Source organism: Schistocerca gregaria, chromosome 2 (assembly GCF_023897955.1).
Source record: "Schistocerca gregaria isolate iqSchGreg1 chromosome 2, iqSchGreg1.2, whole genome shotgun sequence".
In the NCBI taxonomy this organism is placed as follows: Eukaryota; Metazoa; Arthropoda; class Insecta; order Orthoptera; family Acrididae; genus Schistocerca; species Schistocerca gregaria.
Window position 1 is genome coordinate 520,443,616 of NC_064921.1, and position 17,824 is coordinate 520,461,439.

Sequence of the window (17,824 nt, forward strand, 5' to 3'; positions counted from 1 at the left end):
TACACTCAATACAAATAGTGTATGGTATGAAGATGTCACCTGCCTTTGACATCTTGACTCCTAAATTAGGGCCAGATGGCAAGGTGATATGGAAGTTTGCCAGAAAAATAAGAGAAGTTTGGAGAGATGTACAGAAGGCAAACACAAAGACACTAGAACAGCAGGAACTGCCAAACAGATGCATAGGCAAGCTGCCTCAGTACAGTGTGGGACAGTGGGTGATCGTCGCAAATCCCTACACACCGAAGGGGAAAAACAAAGAAATTATAACTAAGTACAAACGACCTTATGAGGTCATGGAAATGACCACTGAGATGTAAAGCAAAAACTATATTTTACATCAATGTGAAGATATTGTTCCCCGCAAAAATGTCTGATATACATGTCAATCACATAAAGCTGTTTAAAGAATGGTAGAGGGGATACCGCAGTTATCAGCAATCAAACAGGAGGAGAAAGTTACAAGGGTTAAAAAGAAGGGACCTGGAATTGATGAGCAATTTAAAGTGCATGATGTGTTGTATAGGTTAAGGTTGCATAAGTAAGCTGTACAACAGTAATTTGTTGTGAATTTTTTCAGGTTACTGTATCACTTTTTTTTTTTTTTTTTTTTTTTTTTTTTTTTTTTTTTTTTTTTTGAGGGTTTGTTAGTTTTATTCATGTTGTCATTGTTGATATTTTTTTGAGTATTGTGCATTCTCAGATGGAGGGAGGGGCTGATAGAGTAATGTTGGTCTACAGGCAGTCTCACGTGGTAATGTCACTGGTAAAAGTTGGAAATGTGCACGCAAGAGAAAGTTATAATCTGGCTGGCTGGCGAGGTATGGACTGATATTGCAGACATATGAAGCGAGTTAGTTTCTGGGGAAAGAAAATGGTACAAATACTGTGAAGGATCCTCTTCTTACTTTAACTTATTTCCTGGGAATGAGAACACATTGATTGTACTCAGTATTGACACTATAAACTGTATGACTGCATTGCTACAAAGAAGGAAGATTGGTAGGGTTGAGAAAACTCTAGCTTCAGAAAAGTGGAACAGTTACACAGGCCAATGAAAAAAATTCTTTTAAATCTTTTTTTTACTTTGATAGCTGATTTTTATAAGCTGGATCCAAATCTAGCCTTAGGTTTTTTTTTTTTTTTGCATCACCCATAGTTTTTGAGCAATATGCTTTTTACTATATAGTATAAAAATCCTATGCTATACGGTAAATGGGGAAATTAATGAAATGCTTTGTTACAACATAAGCATGGTTTGTATTTACAGTAACCTACTTAAAACAGTGATATGTGTTAGTAGAGGTTTCACTTGTCAGCTGGAATTGGTTTGTATTTTCTTTCTCCTTTTTCTTTGAAGCTTTTTGTGTAGCTTTTTCTGACAATGAGTTGCTTGCTGAACTTCTTGGTGAAGTGACCCACAGTAGTCCCCCATAATGTTGGTGTTCCAGTGGCCTTGGTAGCGCTTTTCCATCACTTTAATGTCCTGGAGAAAATGCTCTTCTTGCACCTCACTAACATCTCCCATATTGTCCGGGAAGTAATCACGGTGATTGTTCAAAAAGTAAACTTTCAGGTTCATTAAATATCCTAAAGTTATAAACTTCTTTAACATAGTAGCTATAATAGAAACAAATTCTGGGTCTTTTTCATGTCCTAAGAACTGTGTAATGCTTGAATGATACCCACGCTTCTTTCGCATTTGAGGTCATTTTGGATTCAAAGTTAACATCAAACATCAATTTTCTAATGTCAGGTCCAACAAAGACGCGTTCTTTTAGTTTAGCTTCTGAAAGGTGTGGAAACTTTTGGCTGAGATAATTAAAACATGGTCCATCTTCAGGCAAAGCATTTACAAACTGTTTCATTAGGCATAACTTTATATGTACAAACGGTAGGAGTACGTTTTTTGGATCTACAAGGTTTTTGCATAGATGTTATTCTCACCAGGTTTTAAAGACTCCCTCACAGGCCAGTTCTTTCTGCACTGGTGTTGATCCCTAGCCCTACTGTCCCATACACACAACAAGTGTCAATGTCGTTGCAACTGTCGTCTGCATCACGTCTGCTGCAGTGAGCTGTGTTAATTTAAGTGTTAACTGTATTTTTCTTACTTGTCGCTTCTTCTTCCATGTATTTTTGCTTTTAGGAACTTTAATTGTTGAGTGCTAGTAATAATGTTCCATAGATTTCGTGTTTTGTTTTGAACACAGTCAGGGAGAGTCCCTTTAGTCAGCCATAGTGCCAGTAGTGCTAGTGTTTGTTTTGAATATAGTCAAGAGACAGGTAGTGCTATTTTCATTGTTTTCTACAAGAAGTGTGTAGTAACCACAGTTTAATCAACTATCAGCCACCTTTAGTGAATTAGCAATCTAGTTAAAAGTTGATTAACTCTCTACAGTAAATTGATTTCTTAGGATGGATAGGATGTGTGACTGCTGTGTATGGGCACAGGAAGACCTGGCCACTGTTCGCGAACAGCTGAACGCGTTGATGGCCGTGGTCAGCCGTCTTCAGGCTGCTGCCTCGGAGTGTAGCGGCAATGGGGAGTCTTGTGTGTTGCATGGTACACCCCAGGTGTTACATGCTTCACCCACTGTCCCTGCTGTCAAGACATCTTCGCGGGTACAGGGCGCAGTTGGGCCACCCTCTCCCCAAGGGGAGTGACGGGTTCAGCAGTGTTCGCGGCGCACGAGGTGGGGGATCAATGTAGAGGCTGGCCGTGTGGCATCGCCTGCTCTGCCTGTGAGTGGACATGTGGCTGCTCCTTCAGCAAGGTCCGAGCAGGCACACAGGGGGGAGGGGTTAATTAGTGATTGGGAGCTCCAACGTTAGGCGGGTGATGGAACCCCTTAGGGAAATAGCAGAAAGGTTGGGGAAGAAGGCCAGTTTCACTCTGTCTGCTTGCCGGGGGATCTCATCTGAGACGTGGAAGAGGCCCTACTGGCGGAGATAGAGAGCACTGGGTGCACCCAACTGCAAATTGTTGCTTATGTTGGCACCAATGACTCCTGCCGTCTGGTTTCAGAGGTCATCCTCAGTTCATACAGACGGTTGGCGGAGTTGGTGAAGGCGTAAAACCTCGCTCAAGGGGTGCAATCTGAGCTAACTATTTGTAGTATCATTCCCAGAACCGATCACGGTCCTCTGGTTTGGAGCCGAGTGGAAGGCTTAAACCAGAGGCTCAGACGATTCTGCAGAGATCTGGGGTGCAAATTTCTCGACCTCCGCTATTGGGTGGAGAAATGTAGGGTCCCCCTAAATAGGTCAGGTGTGCACTACACGCAGGAAGTGGCTACAAGGGTAGTGGAGTACGTATGGAGTGCACATGTGGGTTTTTTAGGTTTTAGAATTCCCTCTCTAGGCCCGACAAGACGCCTCCTGACACGCGGCAAGGTAGGTGTAGGCAAAATCCAACAGGAAATAACAATATTAATGTGCTAATAGTAAACAGCAGGAGTGTCTATAGAAAGGTCCCAGAACAGCTCTCATTAATAAACAGTCACAATGCCCACATGGTACTAGGGACAGAAAGTTGGCTGAAACCAGATGTAAACAGTAATGAAATTGGAATGTATACTGCAGAGACAGGCAGGACAGTGAAGGGGGAGGAGTGTTTATAGCGGTAAGAAATGCAATAGTATCGAAGGAAATTGACGGAGATCCGAAATGTGAAATAATTTGGGTGAAATTCACGGTTGAAGCAGGCTCAGACATGGTAATTGGATGTCTCTATAACCCCACTGGCTCAGCAGCTGTTGTGGCTGAGCACCTGGAGGATAATTTGGAAAATATTTCGAGTAGATTTCCCCACCATGTTATAGTTCTGGGTGGAGATTTTAATTTGCCGGATATAGACTGGGAGACTCAAACGTTCATAATGGGTGGCAGGGACAAAGAATCCAGTGAAATTTTTTTAAGTGCTTTATCTGATAACTACCTTGAGCAGTTAAACAGAGAACTGACTCGTGGTGATAACATATTAGACTTTCTGGTGACAAACAGACCCGAACTATTTGCAATAGTTAACGCAGAACAGGGAATCAGCGATCATAAAGCAGTTACTGGATCAATTTTTTCAGCCGTAAATAGTAATATTAAAAAAGGTAGGAAGATTTTTCTGTTTAGCAAAAGTGACAAAAAGCAGATTTCAGAGTACCTAACAGCTCAACACAAAAGTTTTGTCTCAAGTACAGATGGCGTTGAGGATCAGTGGACAAAGTTCAAAACCATCATACAATATGCGTTAGATGAGTATGTGCCAAGCAAGATTGTAAGAGATGGAGAAGAGCCACCGTGGCACAACAGCCGAATTAGAAAACTGCTGCGGAAGCAAAGAAAACTTCACAGCAAACATAAACATATCCAAAGCCTTGCAGACAAACAAAAATTACGCGAAGGGAAATGTAGTGTGAGGAGGGCTATGCGAGAGGCATTCAATGAATTCGCAAGTAAAGTTCTATGTACTGACTTGGCAGAAAATCCTTAGTAGTTTTGGTCTTATGTCAAAGCGGTAGGTGTATCAAAACAAAATGTGCAGACACTCTGTGACCAAAATGGTACTGAAACAGATGATGACAGACTAAATGCCAAAATACTAAATGTCTTTTTCCAAAGCTGTTTCACAGAGGAAGACTGCACTGTAGTTCCTTCTCTAGATTGTCGAACAGATGACAAAATGGTAGATATCGAAATAGTCGACAGAGGGATAGAGAAACACTTAAAATCGCTCAAAAGAGAAAAGGCCGCTGGACTTGATGGGATACCAGTTCGACTTTACACAGAGTACGCAAAGGAACTTGGCCCCCCTTCTTGCAGCGGTATACCGTAGGTCTCTAGAACAGCGTAGCGTTCCAAAGGATTGGAAAAGGGCACAGGTCATCCCCGTCTTCAAGAAGGGACGTCGAACAGAACTATAGACCTATATCTCTAACGTCGATCAGTTGTAGAATTTTGGAACATGTATTACGTTCGAGTATAATGACTTTTCTGGAGACTAGAAATCTACTCTGTAGGAATCAGCATGGGTTTCGAAAAAGACGATCGTGTGAAACCCAGCTCACGCTTTTCGTCCACGAGACTCAGAGGGCTATAGACACGGGTTTCCAGGTAGATGCCGCGTTTCTTTACTTCCGCAAGGTGTTCGATACAGTTCCCCACAGTCGAGAGGTTGTAACAATGGAAAATTGTACTGAAATGCAGGAGGATCTGCAGCGAATTGACGCATGGTGCAGGGAATGGCAATTTAATCTCAATGTAGACAAGTGTAATGAGCTGCGAATACAGAGAAAGATCCTTTATCATTTAGCTACAATATAGCATGTCAGCAACTGGAAGCAGTTAATTCCATAAATTATCTGGGAGTACGCATTAGGAGTGATTTAAAATGGAATTATCATATAAAGTTGATTGTCTGTAAAGGAAATGCCAGACTGGGATTCATTGGAAGAATCCTAAGGAAATGCAATCTGTAAACAAAGGAAGTAGGTTACAGTACGCTTGTTCGCCCACTGCATGAATACTGCTCAGCAGTGTGGGATCCATACCAGATAGGGTTGATAGAACAGATAGAGAAGATCCAACGGAGAGCAGCGCACTTCGCTACAGGATCATTTAGTAATCGCGAAAGCGTTACGGAGATGATAAATAAACTCCAGTGGAAGACTCTACAGGAGAGATGCTCAGTAGCTCGGAACAGGCCTTTGTTGAAGTTTCGAGACCATACCTTCACCAAGGAGTCAAGCACTATATTGCTCCCTCCTACGTATATCTCGCGAAGAGACCATGAGGATAAAATCAGAGAGATTAGAGCCCACACAGAGGCGTACTGACAGTCCTCCTTTCCACAGACAATACGAGACTGGAATAGAAGGGAGAATCGATAGAGGTACTCAAGGTACCCTCCGCCACATACCATCAGGTGGCTTGCGGAGTATGGGTGTAGATGTAGCTGTAGAAACATGGAAATTTGGTAAATTACCTTGCTGACCAAGGAGCATGCATGTTACTTTTAGATCGTCACATATAATCCAACCATGAGCAGAATAGCCTATTTTATTTAGCACTATGTCTAGGTTTTCATAGCTTTCTTTCATATGTACAGAATGTCCAGCAGGTATAGATGCATACATGTTACTTGCATAGAATAACAGTCTTTAAACTAGTTTTGGATGAAGCAATAAACAGCTTCTAGTCTTCCTTTTTGTATTCAAAACAAACCCACTGATCAGGCCGGGAATGTCTAAGCAGTACACTAAATCATCATCTTGTTGAAAAAGCTTGGAAAACTGCTGCTCTCTCTTTCTATACATGCATATTTTGGTTCCAACTGACAAAACATTCTTTTCTTTTAATCTAGAGCCTAGCAATTCAGCTTTTTCTCTCATTAAGCCCAGATCCCTAACCAAATCGTATAGCTCAGTCTGAGTAAACAATTTGGGCTCTAGACTTTCTGTATTACAATGAAATTCATCATCATCGGGTTCATCTAAATCAGATTGTACATCATAAAATACTTCCATTGGAATAGAATAGAAATTATTTGGTGGTTCGGTAACCGGCAAATCTACACCATGCCCTACTGGTCGGATGGTGGACGGAAGGTTAGGATAGCTTATTACCTTCTTGTTTTTCGAATTATGACCAGTAATATCAACACTGCAAAAGTAGTAATCATCAGAATGATTTATTGGCTCCCTTCATATCACAGGAACAGCAAATCTAAAGACTTTTTTCTACTTTCGGACCATTTTCACAGATCTTCAACACACACATAATGTACCTTATGTGGTGCCCAAGATTTATCTTGATCACCAAGTTTAGATCCAAAGTATGATAGATAAACCTTTTTCACAAAGTCTGTAATGTTTCTTTGATTTTTTAATCAAAAATGCACCACAATATAACAAAAACTGACAGTAGATCTTTTACAACAATGATTAGACATTGTACAGAGCACAAGTACAGGAAACGGGAAAGTAAGGTTCCAACTGCAATCACCATCTGTTAACACAAAAATAGAATAGACCTTTTTTTGCCAGCAAATGATTTTCAGCAGTGCTACCAATGTCATCTACATTCATTAAACCTCCTTTTTAAATTATTTTAACTATATAAAAGGTGTTAAATTCTTTAAAAATCGCTTAATTTAATAAATTTAACTATAAAATGTGAAGAATTGGTGGGTGTTACAGTTTTTTAAGTATCATATTTTGATTTTCCACTCTAAAAAACATAAGAATAAGGTATTTTCAGCAAAAGAGTCTTTCCATTGTTGGCCTGCATTATTATGGCATGACTTGTGAGGTAATTGGGACAGACTTTTATCTTCTGGATATGCTGAAAGGCTCAACTGATATGACAGTGTTAAGGAATATGTTGCACTGGCTGCAAGGATCTCCGGCAGTATTACCAATTCAATATTCAACTTATTTAAATAACACATTCAATTCAGAAGTCACGCAGTCCTTCGACAAATTAACAGAGTTGCATCAAAGGAGAATTTCAGTCGAACAAATGTAGCAGCATATACACCATTTCCTGGAAAAATAATAGCACACAGTGTTCTCGTTCTTGTTCTGCCACTATATCCTTCTGAAACTGCTAAGTGTATTCATCTCTTGGTCTCCCTCTATGGTTTTTACCCTCCACACTGCCTCCAATACTAAATTGGTGATCCCTTGATGCCTCAGAACATGTTCTACCAATCGATCCCTTATTCTAGTCAAGTTGTGCCACAAATTCCTCTTCTCTCCAATTCTGTTTAGTACCTCCTCATTACTTACGTGATCTACCTAACTAATCCTCAGCATTCTTCTGTAGCACCACATTTCAAAAGCTTCTATTCCCTTCTTGTCTAAAATAGTTATCGTCCATGTTTCACTTCCATACATGGCTACACTCAATACAAATACTTTCAGAAACGACTTCCTGACACTTAAATCTATACTCAATGTTAGCAAATTTCTCTTCTTCGGAAATGCTATCCTTGCCATTGCCAGTCTACATTATATATCCCTCTACTTCGACTATCATCATTTATTTTGCTCCCCAAATAGCAAAACTCATCTACTACTTTAAGTGTCTCATTTCCTAATCTAATTCCCTCAGCATCACCTTATTTAATTCAACTACATTCCATTACCCTCATTCTGCTTTTGTTGATGTTCATCTCTCATACCTCCCAAAGTGTTAGAAACCAGCATATCAGCTACTGGTTGTAGTGTGTTTCTAGGAGTATGTCTGGAAAAGCTGCAAACAGGCTCAGGCTGTGGATGTACCAACACACCAATTACCAGTAGAATGGCTGACTGGCAGACTGGCGATGAAATTAGTTTTAAGGACTTCATTAGTTTATAAAAGTATAACAGGGGTAAATGGTAGCAAATTAAGGGGCAATACAGGTGTGAAGGGAAGTTCCACATGTGAACACTACATTGTGAACTGGAGGGGGGGAGATTGTCCTCAATATATTAATTAAAGGAGTTAAGGTGGTTTAGTGGGACCCTGATATTAAAGATTCAGGGTGAATCTTCTCAGTATAGGCAGGGATTTGGCGAATTCTTGACAGTTGTGGCCAGAAGACAGAAGTCAAGGGACCGACGGACACATCAGACAGAAGGCTCTGGCAATGTTGATATTAACCAAATGGCTCTGTGAGGCAGGTTTATGAGACCATTTGCAGGTGAGGAGACACAGCATGGCAGGCACTATAAACAAATGTGGAGATGGTCATGTGGAGTAATCAGCACAACACAGCGCACTGACATGCTTCAAAAACCCATACAATGCAGTTTCCACAGTGCCTCGCTGAAGTGGGCTAGAAAAATCTGACACTATAATCATTAAGGAACACTCCACCTGTCCCCTTCAGAGGGACAATGTCAGAGGCAAAAGGAATGTAGATAAGGGAGTCCAGATATTCAAGGCAAAAAGGACACTCTACCCGTGCCCTTCAGAGGGACAATGGCAGAGGTGAAAGAGAGTCCAAGCATTTGTGTCATCATTCTGTCCACAATTCTAACCTGAGAGAATGAAGACTGTTTAAACTGGAGGCCAACCACAACTTCCACTTGGTGATGAACTTCGGCAGCCAGACAGCCCTCTGAACTAACCACAAAGCTCCACTATGGACGCCTCACAGCTGTGGTGAGGCGGGCCCAAACCTTGGCACTGCACAGATTGTGAGGTAACAGGCGAATCATCACGCCCTGAAAATATTCTAAGTTCGGAGGAATCAGTGGCCGCACGGACTGCTTGGCAGACGCGGGCCACTCGGCAGGCCAACCATGTGGTGCCAGAAGCTGGCCAAAGCATGAGGGGTCCAGCCGCATGGCTGGGAATTCCATGGTGACGCTACATGCTATGTTGATGAAGGAGACATGCCAGGAGTGCCAAAGATGGTGGACTTTGTGAAACCTTAATGGCAGACATTTAACAGTTCATATAGAAATTAATAGTAGCCAGATGAATCATGATACCTCAAAAAGAAACATGTACATTATTATTATTTGCACGACAATTCTGCAGGTGTAATACGATGTTTAATATCTTTATTAGTTTAAAGTTTAGTATCTGACTATAAATTAGACACGTAACACCCAACAATGCATTTCCAAAATGTAAATGCTTCATCCGATTTCGTCAATCAATGTGTCCTTAGAAAGCTATTAGTGTAAACCTAAATTGGTATAAATTACAGGCATGTAAATTGAATAGTACATGGGTTATAGGAGGTCAAAGTGTCCGATTACTATTGATCGCATCAGACCATAAGTACTCCACATTTACACGAAAAAACGGTAGCATGATGTTTATAAATATACTTTTTCATCCATGTCATCGTTTACATCCAATGTGCACTATTCATGAAGAAATTGGTTAAATATTTACTGTATGTTAGAAAGCACAGAGACATTAGGCTCCTGGCCTACCTTTCGCTTCTTTTCTTTTGATATATGTTTATCTAATAGTTTACGTATTTAATAATGTGTGTTAGTGTGTGTTTATGGTCCAGCCATAGGAATATTTATTTAATTTCAAGTATTTAAATGTAGATCCACTATTTCGTATGTGCTTAAATACACTCCTGGAAATTGAAATAAGAACACCGTGAATTCATTGTCCCAGGAAGGGGAAACTTTATTGACACATTCCTGGGGTCAGATACATCACATGATCACACTGACAGAACCACAGGCACATAGACACAGGCAACAGAGCATGCACAACGTCGGCACTAGTACAGTGTATATCCACCTTTCGCAGCAATGCAGGCTGCTATTCTCCCATGGAGACGATCGTAGAGATGCTGGATTTAGTCCTGTGGAACGGCTTGCCATGCCATTTCCACCTGGCGCCTCAGTTGGACCAGCGTTCGTGCTGGACGTGCAGACCGCGTGAGACGACGCTTCATCCAGTCCCAAACATGCTCAATGGGGGACAGATCCGGAGATCTTGCTGGCCAGGGTAGTTGACTTACACCTTCTAGAGCATGTTGGGTGGCACGGGATACATGCGGACATGCATTGTCCTGTTGGAACAGCAAGTTCCCTTGCCGGTCTAGGAATGGTAGAACGATGGGTTCGATGACGGTTTGGATGTACCGTGCACTATTCAGTATCCCCTCGACGATCACCAGAGGTGTACGGCCAGTGTAGGAGATCGCTCCCCACACCATGATGCCGGGTGTTGGCCCTGTGTGCCTCGGTTGTATGCAGTCCTGATTGTGGCGCTCACCTGCACGGCGCCAAAAACGCATACGACCATCATTGGCACCAAGGCAGAAGCGACTCTCATCGCTGAAGACGACACGTCTCCATTCGTCCCTCCATTCACGCCTGTCGCGACACCACTGGAGGCGGGCTGCACGATGTTGGGGTGTGAGCGGAAGACGGCCTAACGGTGTGCGGGGCCGTAGACCAGCTTCATGGAGACCGTTGCGAATGGTCCTCGACAATACCCCAGGAGCAACAGTGTCCCTAATTTGCTGGGAAGTGGCGGTGCGGTCCCCTACGGCACTGCGTAGGATTCTACGGTCTTGGCGTGCTTCCGTGTGTCGCTGCAGTCCGGTCCCAGGTTGACGGGCACGTGCACCTAACGCCGACCACTGGCGACAACATCGATGTACTGTGGAGACCTCACGCCCCACGTGTTGAGCAATTCGGCGGTACGTCCACCTGGCCACACGCATGCCCACTATACGCACTCGCTCAAAGTCCATCAACTGCACATACGGTTCACGTCCACGCTGTCGCGGCATGATACCAGTGTTAAAGACTGCGATGGAGCTCCGTATGCCATGGCAAACTGGCTGACACTGACGGCGGCGGTGCACAAATGCTGCGCAGCTAGCGCCATTCGACGGCCAACACCGCGGTTCCTGGTGTGTCCGCTGTGCCGTGAGTGTGATCATTGCTTGTACAGCCCTCTCGCAGTGTCCGGAGCAAGTATGGTGGGTCTGACACACCGGTGTCAATGTGTTCTTTTTTCCATTTCCAGGAGTGTATGTTTGTGGGTGGGTTAGCTTCAAGACATGGTGTGAGTGCTCCAGCCAATCACAGCACTTGTGAATGGGGATGGAAGCGGGAGAAGAGCATTGTTTCGAGAGAGGACAGGGTAGTTCTGGAGAGGATGGCACAAGACATGAGACTGAGTGTTGGACGTGGACAGTACAGTGCGATGGGTGCCCAGTTGGCGGAAAGACTTTGACAATGGAGCGGTTTGCTCGTGGTCGCGGAGAATAGAAATATTTCGGAGTGCCGACCTGTGCTCTTGTGTGATTTCCATGGCTTCTGCAGTGAAGACAAAGTGCGCGTTTAGAACTAAATATCTCGCGAGCTATGTTGTTGTTGTTCACAACTAATTATGTGCAGTAGGAATCTATTGTTTCCCTGTTATTCAACTTATATTTTATTTAATTGCTGGACCATCAACACCAGTAAGTGTTTTGCAGAAATATACAGCATTCTCAAAAGTACTCCTGCTATCATACTCATCACTTAAAGTTGTTAAAATAGTACCTGCTGATTTTATTTACTTGCATTCTTTCATTTATAGATGTGTATTTCATGTTCAAAATTCGCAATTGCCGAGTGATAGGAACCTTCGACCATGCGATTCATGTACATATTCATATTTTATACTGTAGACTCAGCAATATTTGGCCTGTAATGCGGCAAATACGTATCCCAGCCACTAGACATCGAAACCAGCCAAAACTTTGTTGAAGGGTGCATAGTTGAGGGCCACGACCACCAGTACACATTTATTGCGAAAGCCCGCAAGATGCAGGGAGCAGGGGCACAGCCAGCCTCTGCTCTCTAGGAGACACTATTTGATGGACTGGCAGCTGCCATTTGCAAGGGCAGAGCCAGGGCACGATTTTGTGACATCCTGGTTTCAAGGCTGTCCTCAATCATCGATCGAGCTGCCCTGGGTGGGCAACTGGAGCTGCTAAGGCTCTACTAAAAGGACAGCTACTGCCAGTTTCTCTCTACATGGTGACCATGATTAGCACTTGAGGAAACAGCCAGCTGTGTGGGCTTCCTGCTCAGCCAACACATGTTGTTGGCCATGCCACTGAGTGAGGATAGGAGCCGTTATTTCTTCTAGGACAGAGTGGCTGGGTGCTGGAGCAGCAGATTTCAGTGCTGGCTTTGTGTTGATGCACGTACACACATCACGCTGCTGTCACCAGGATCAGCAGAGGCACTGTTTATTCTTCAACAGAATAAAGTCAATGCCAAAACTGCCTGTCTATCTCTACACACCCCAGCATGATTCACACCTCTCTCCCAAACCACATGTCTAAGTCACCCTGGTATGTTATGCCCGTGAGGCCATAGTGTTGTAATGCATCTAATATGTACTACAGCATATTCTATCATAATTTCATTCAAAAATATCTTTGTAGGATGGACCTATGTTCTTTATAAAGTTAAAATTACACTTTTAGGATTAAAGTACATCAACTATACTGCACAGTTTGTGATACATGAATTACTCATATAAAAAACTCAGTAATTTTTATATCTTTACTATCTATCATAGTGTATGGTGGGAATGCAGCTGAGTTTGTTTCTTAATTATAAAAAAATTACCTCTGGCTGCAGGATAGCTCTAAAGCTTTTTTATTACATGATCGATTTCAGGAATTCCATTTCCATCTTCAGCTGCACCTGTGCGCACAGCAAAAATTTTCCAAAAATTGCATTACAATAATGATTTCAGATATTCCATTGCACTGTTCACCAAACCTGATAACCACAAGCAGTCAGTAACAGTAAGAGGTTTGCAACACCTCTCCCTTTTTGGCCCCACATGTCTCTGTCTTCACCATATCCCATACAGTTTTTATTTTGTTGCATGACGTAATTATCATTTTCTCGTAATAAAGCTGCCTCAATTTATGGATTACTTGCTTCAATATTTTCCTGTATTCTTTGTAATGCATTACAATTCTAACATCATAGCTATTACTAGATTGTATATACAGTCTTCTTTTTGTCCCACATGATATCTTTGTTCCTTGTATAAACCGCGGTTTAATTTTTGACTTCAGTTTGATTTGAGGTAGCTTCAGGGGAAAACAATTATCAAAAGTGGAGGTAACTTTATTAATGAATGCTTTGTATTTTCCATTGGAGTCAGAAGTATTGTGAACATGTATCCAGTTCATGTCTTGGAGCAACTGCCTAAATTTCTCAATTTTTTTACCTATTTATTACCCTCCTGTACTCAGATTTAATACTTTTTTTATCCTGACGAGTTTCAATATTTATGATGCTGCATGTCATGATCAAATAGCCCATTTACTATTGGTTTTGTGGTATGACTTTTTTCCCTAGACTTGTCAATAAAGATGGCATGAATAGCAGTCTCAGAGCATTTATATAGCCTAGTAGCAAAGTTCACAGTAGGAACTAAATTGAACGATAGTGTTACTGACTGCAATAATTGTTCACTGACAGAGCTTTTCAATAAATCCACATTAAAAATCACCAGCACCCACTGTTTTCTTTTTTTTTACCATGAGATGGAACAGCAGAGCATCCATATTTTTTATGAAGAGGTTAAAATTTCCTGAAGGTGTTCCGTATATACCTACTATTATAAAGGACGTATTATTAAATACTACTGCTGTTGCAAAAGCTTCTAAGTGCTGCACAGAGCAAAATTTATATTTAAAAAAAAACTATTTTGCACCCCATGGGCTATAAAGTCAAAGTGTGAACCAAGGTGAATCTTCAGCAGTAAGACATTATAGGATAAAATAGATGTTGCTAAAATCACTAGAATTATCTGGCTGGATCAGTGGTAAAATGATGCAGGCATACTAAAAAACACTAATACAATAGTAATTTCTACCTTCTGTGTTAACCAACAATGAGTAACAGACAAGCACAATGAAAGAAGTGTTACACATACAAGATTTCGGTCAAAGCCTTCTTCAGAAAAGAAAACACACACACACACATTCACACAAGCAACACACCTCATGCACAAAATGACTACCTCTGGCCCTCCAGCCAGAACACAAATGTTGAAAAGTTGAACAGAAGCAGCAATCTGAAGTGAGGTTGGGAAGAGAGTGAGAGCAGGGTATGGATGGGGGGAGAAAAGTCCGTGTTGCCTGTGGTGCATGCAGGGGTTAGACGGTAACAGGACATTAGGAGGCTGTGGAGGTGAGGGGGGGGGGGATGGGAGTGGAAAAGGAGAGTAACAGAGAAGGCGTGTGTGTGTGTGTGTGTGTGTGTGTGTGTGTGTGTGTGTGTGTGTGTGTGTGTAACTGTTGAGTGGAGGGTGTGGGGACAGTAGGTTATCATAGGTTGAGAAGGGGATTGTTTCGAGAGTGAATAATGTGTTGTAAGATATCTCCCATCTCCTCAATTCGAAAAAAAAAAGGTGGTTGAGGGAGGATACAGATGGTCCAAGAAGTAAAACAGCCATGAAATCAAACATATTATGTTCAGCTGCATATTGTGCCACAGGATGCCCACTTTGTTATTGGCCATAGTTCGGCATTCACCATTCATCCTGGTGGACAGCTAAATGGCGTTCATACAAACATAAAAATCTGCTCAATGATTGCAGCAGAGGTGGTATATGACATGGGCTGTGATAGGTTAGGATAAACCTGTGATAGGACTGGAACAGGAAGTGCTGGGTGGGTGAACTAGGTAGGTCTTGCACCTAGTTTGGGGTTGGGGTTGGCATGAGGGTGACTATGATGTGCAGGTCAGGTGGGTGATGGCAAACCAATTTAGAAGGGGTGGGAATGATCCTGGGTAGGATGCACCTCATTTCAGGGTACCATGATAGATTATCAAACCTCTGTTGAAGGACGTGGTTCAGTTGTTTCAGTCTGGGGTGGTACTGGTTGACAAGGGATGTGCTCCTTCGTAGCTGGTTCTTGTGAGTGGTGGGAGGATTGGGCGTTGGGGTGGGGGAGAGATCTGTTTGTGGATTAGGGATGGGAAATAGGACACCCTCTGTAAAGGCCTTTATGAGTCCTTCAGCATAACAAGTAAGGGAATTCTCGTCACAGCAGATATGCCATCCCCTGGTGGCCAGGCTGTAGGGGAACAATTTTTTGTTGTGAAAGGAATGGAAGCTGTTGACACGCAGCAGTAGTTGGTGAATTTAGTGAGGATGGAGATGTGGATGGAGCCATCAGGGAGGAGAAGGTCAGTGTCCAGGAAGGTGGCACACTGGGTTGAGGAGGACCAGGCAAAGAAGATGGGAGAGGTATTGAGGCTCTGAAGGAATGAGGATAGGGCATCTTTGCTGTGAGTCCAGATCATGCAGAAATCATCAATGAATGTTAAGCAGACCATGAGTGTGGAGTTTTGTGAGATAAGGAAGCCTTCCTCTGGACTGTGCATAAACAGGTTGGCATAAGAAGGTGACATACAGGTTCCCAGAGTTGTGCCATGGATTTGTTTGTATATCTTCCCTTCTTATGAGAGGTAGTAGTGTGTTGGCATTAAGTCTGTCAGATGTATGAGGAATGAGGTCATGGGTTTACAATCTAACAGACATTGGGAGAGGTAGTGTTCAACAAGACCATGGGCATGAGGGAGGTTACTGTATAGGGAAGGGGCATCAGAAGTGACGAATACGGATCCAAGAGGTAAAGGTGTGGGGATGGCGGGGACTCACTGAAGGAAGTGGTTGGTACCACTGATGTGGAAGGTTAGATTTCAGGCAATTGGCTGGAGGTGTTGGTCGATAAGGCCTGAAATTCTTCCAGTAGGAGCACAATAACCAGCTACAATTGGGTATCCAGAAGTGTTGGGTTTGTGGATTTTGGGGAGCATGTAGATCATGAGTGCATGGGATGTCATAGGGATGAAGAGGGAAATGGATTCAGGCAAGAGGTACTGGGAGGGGCCTAAAGCTTCAAGCAGGGATTGGAAGTTATGTTGGAGATCTGGGATGGGATCACTCTGGCAAAGTTTATAGGTGGAGAAGACTGAAATTGGCAGAGGCGTTCTGCCTGGTAGTCCCTGCAATTCATAACGACAGTGGCGGAACCTTTGTCTGTAAGTGGAATGACTACGTCATGATCTGTTTTGAGAATATGGATGGCTGTCTTTTCTTTTGCTGAAAGGTTAGCACTCTTACCAAAGGACCTGGGAAAGGATGGTGATGTCAAGTTGGAGAATTGGAAGCAAGGAATTCCTGGAAGGTGACTGGGAAGTCGTTAGACTGCGGAGGGGGAAGGGGGGGGGGGGGAGGACCACAGTTGGATGGTGGTATGAACTAGGGGTCAATGTTGGAATTAGGTTGGCTTTGGATGGAGCAATTGGTAGTGAAGAAGTGTTTCCATTCCAGGGATTGGGAGAAGTAGAGTAGGCCTCTGAGACCAAAAACAATTGGCATCATAAGCACTCTTTTCATAAGCTTAGATCACCAATAAGTAAAAGAAGTTTCAAGCAACTACATGTTATGCCCAGTTGCTGGAATGAATGAGAGCTAAAAACAAGGACTGCCCTTTGAAGAAAGATCCACAAAATTCACCATAGCGACAGGGAAGGTCCCTAACCACAGATTGAATGCCCTTCAAAATATTGCTATGATGGATAAAAAGTTTGACAGCCCAGGTGTCGTTCACTAAAATGACTGACAACTCGGACAGCAAACATACACTGGAAGGCAAGTGGTTAAAGAAAAAAGGGCATTGGGGCAAGAAATGACGAACCATCAAAGGTGATGACAATGAGCACAAAGTGGTAGGGGATCACTATGTAACAGATAATGATGGCTAAAATTACTGTGTCCAACACACAACCTAGCTACTGAAACAATCACCTCATGATGAGAGGGCAGAGAGGACGTTGGCCAAGTTGTTGAGAGAGGTTGAATTTCCCAGAGCTTGTTCCCATGAAGAGAAGATCAGTAGTGATGCCAAAGCGACACCATCCGCCAACAGACGGCAACAAGGAGATCATCCAAAGGAATGGAAGAGGTTGGAAGTCAATGTAGGACTGCAGCCTGGGCAGCAGCATCAGTAGCCTCATTTCCCGTCAGACCAACATGGCCCTGAACCCACCATCACCGTGGCTCCCTCAACAGCAAGGAAGCGGAAACTTTCTAGGACCCTTTGTACTAAGGGATGGACTGTGTACAGCACACAGAGGCTCTGAAGGGCACAGAGAGAATTGGAGCACATGACACGCTGTGTTGTTAGATGTACTGGGTGGCTTGATAGAAAGCAATGAGATCTGCAAATATCAAGCAGCACTCTGAAGCCAATACCAAAAATGGTCAGTGCCAATGACAAATGCACACGCGAGACCACAGTTGATCTTAGAGCCATTAG

General features: G+C 42.9%; 1 protein-coding gene across 4 annotated transcripts in view; it reads right to left on the reverse strand.

Annotated features, from left to right (window-relative positions):
* Positions 1-17,824, reverse strand: part of LOC126329815 (stimulator of interferon genes protein homolog) — a 372,973-nt gene that overhangs the window by 272,700 nt on the left and 82,449 nt on the right. The window lies entirely within an intron of this gene.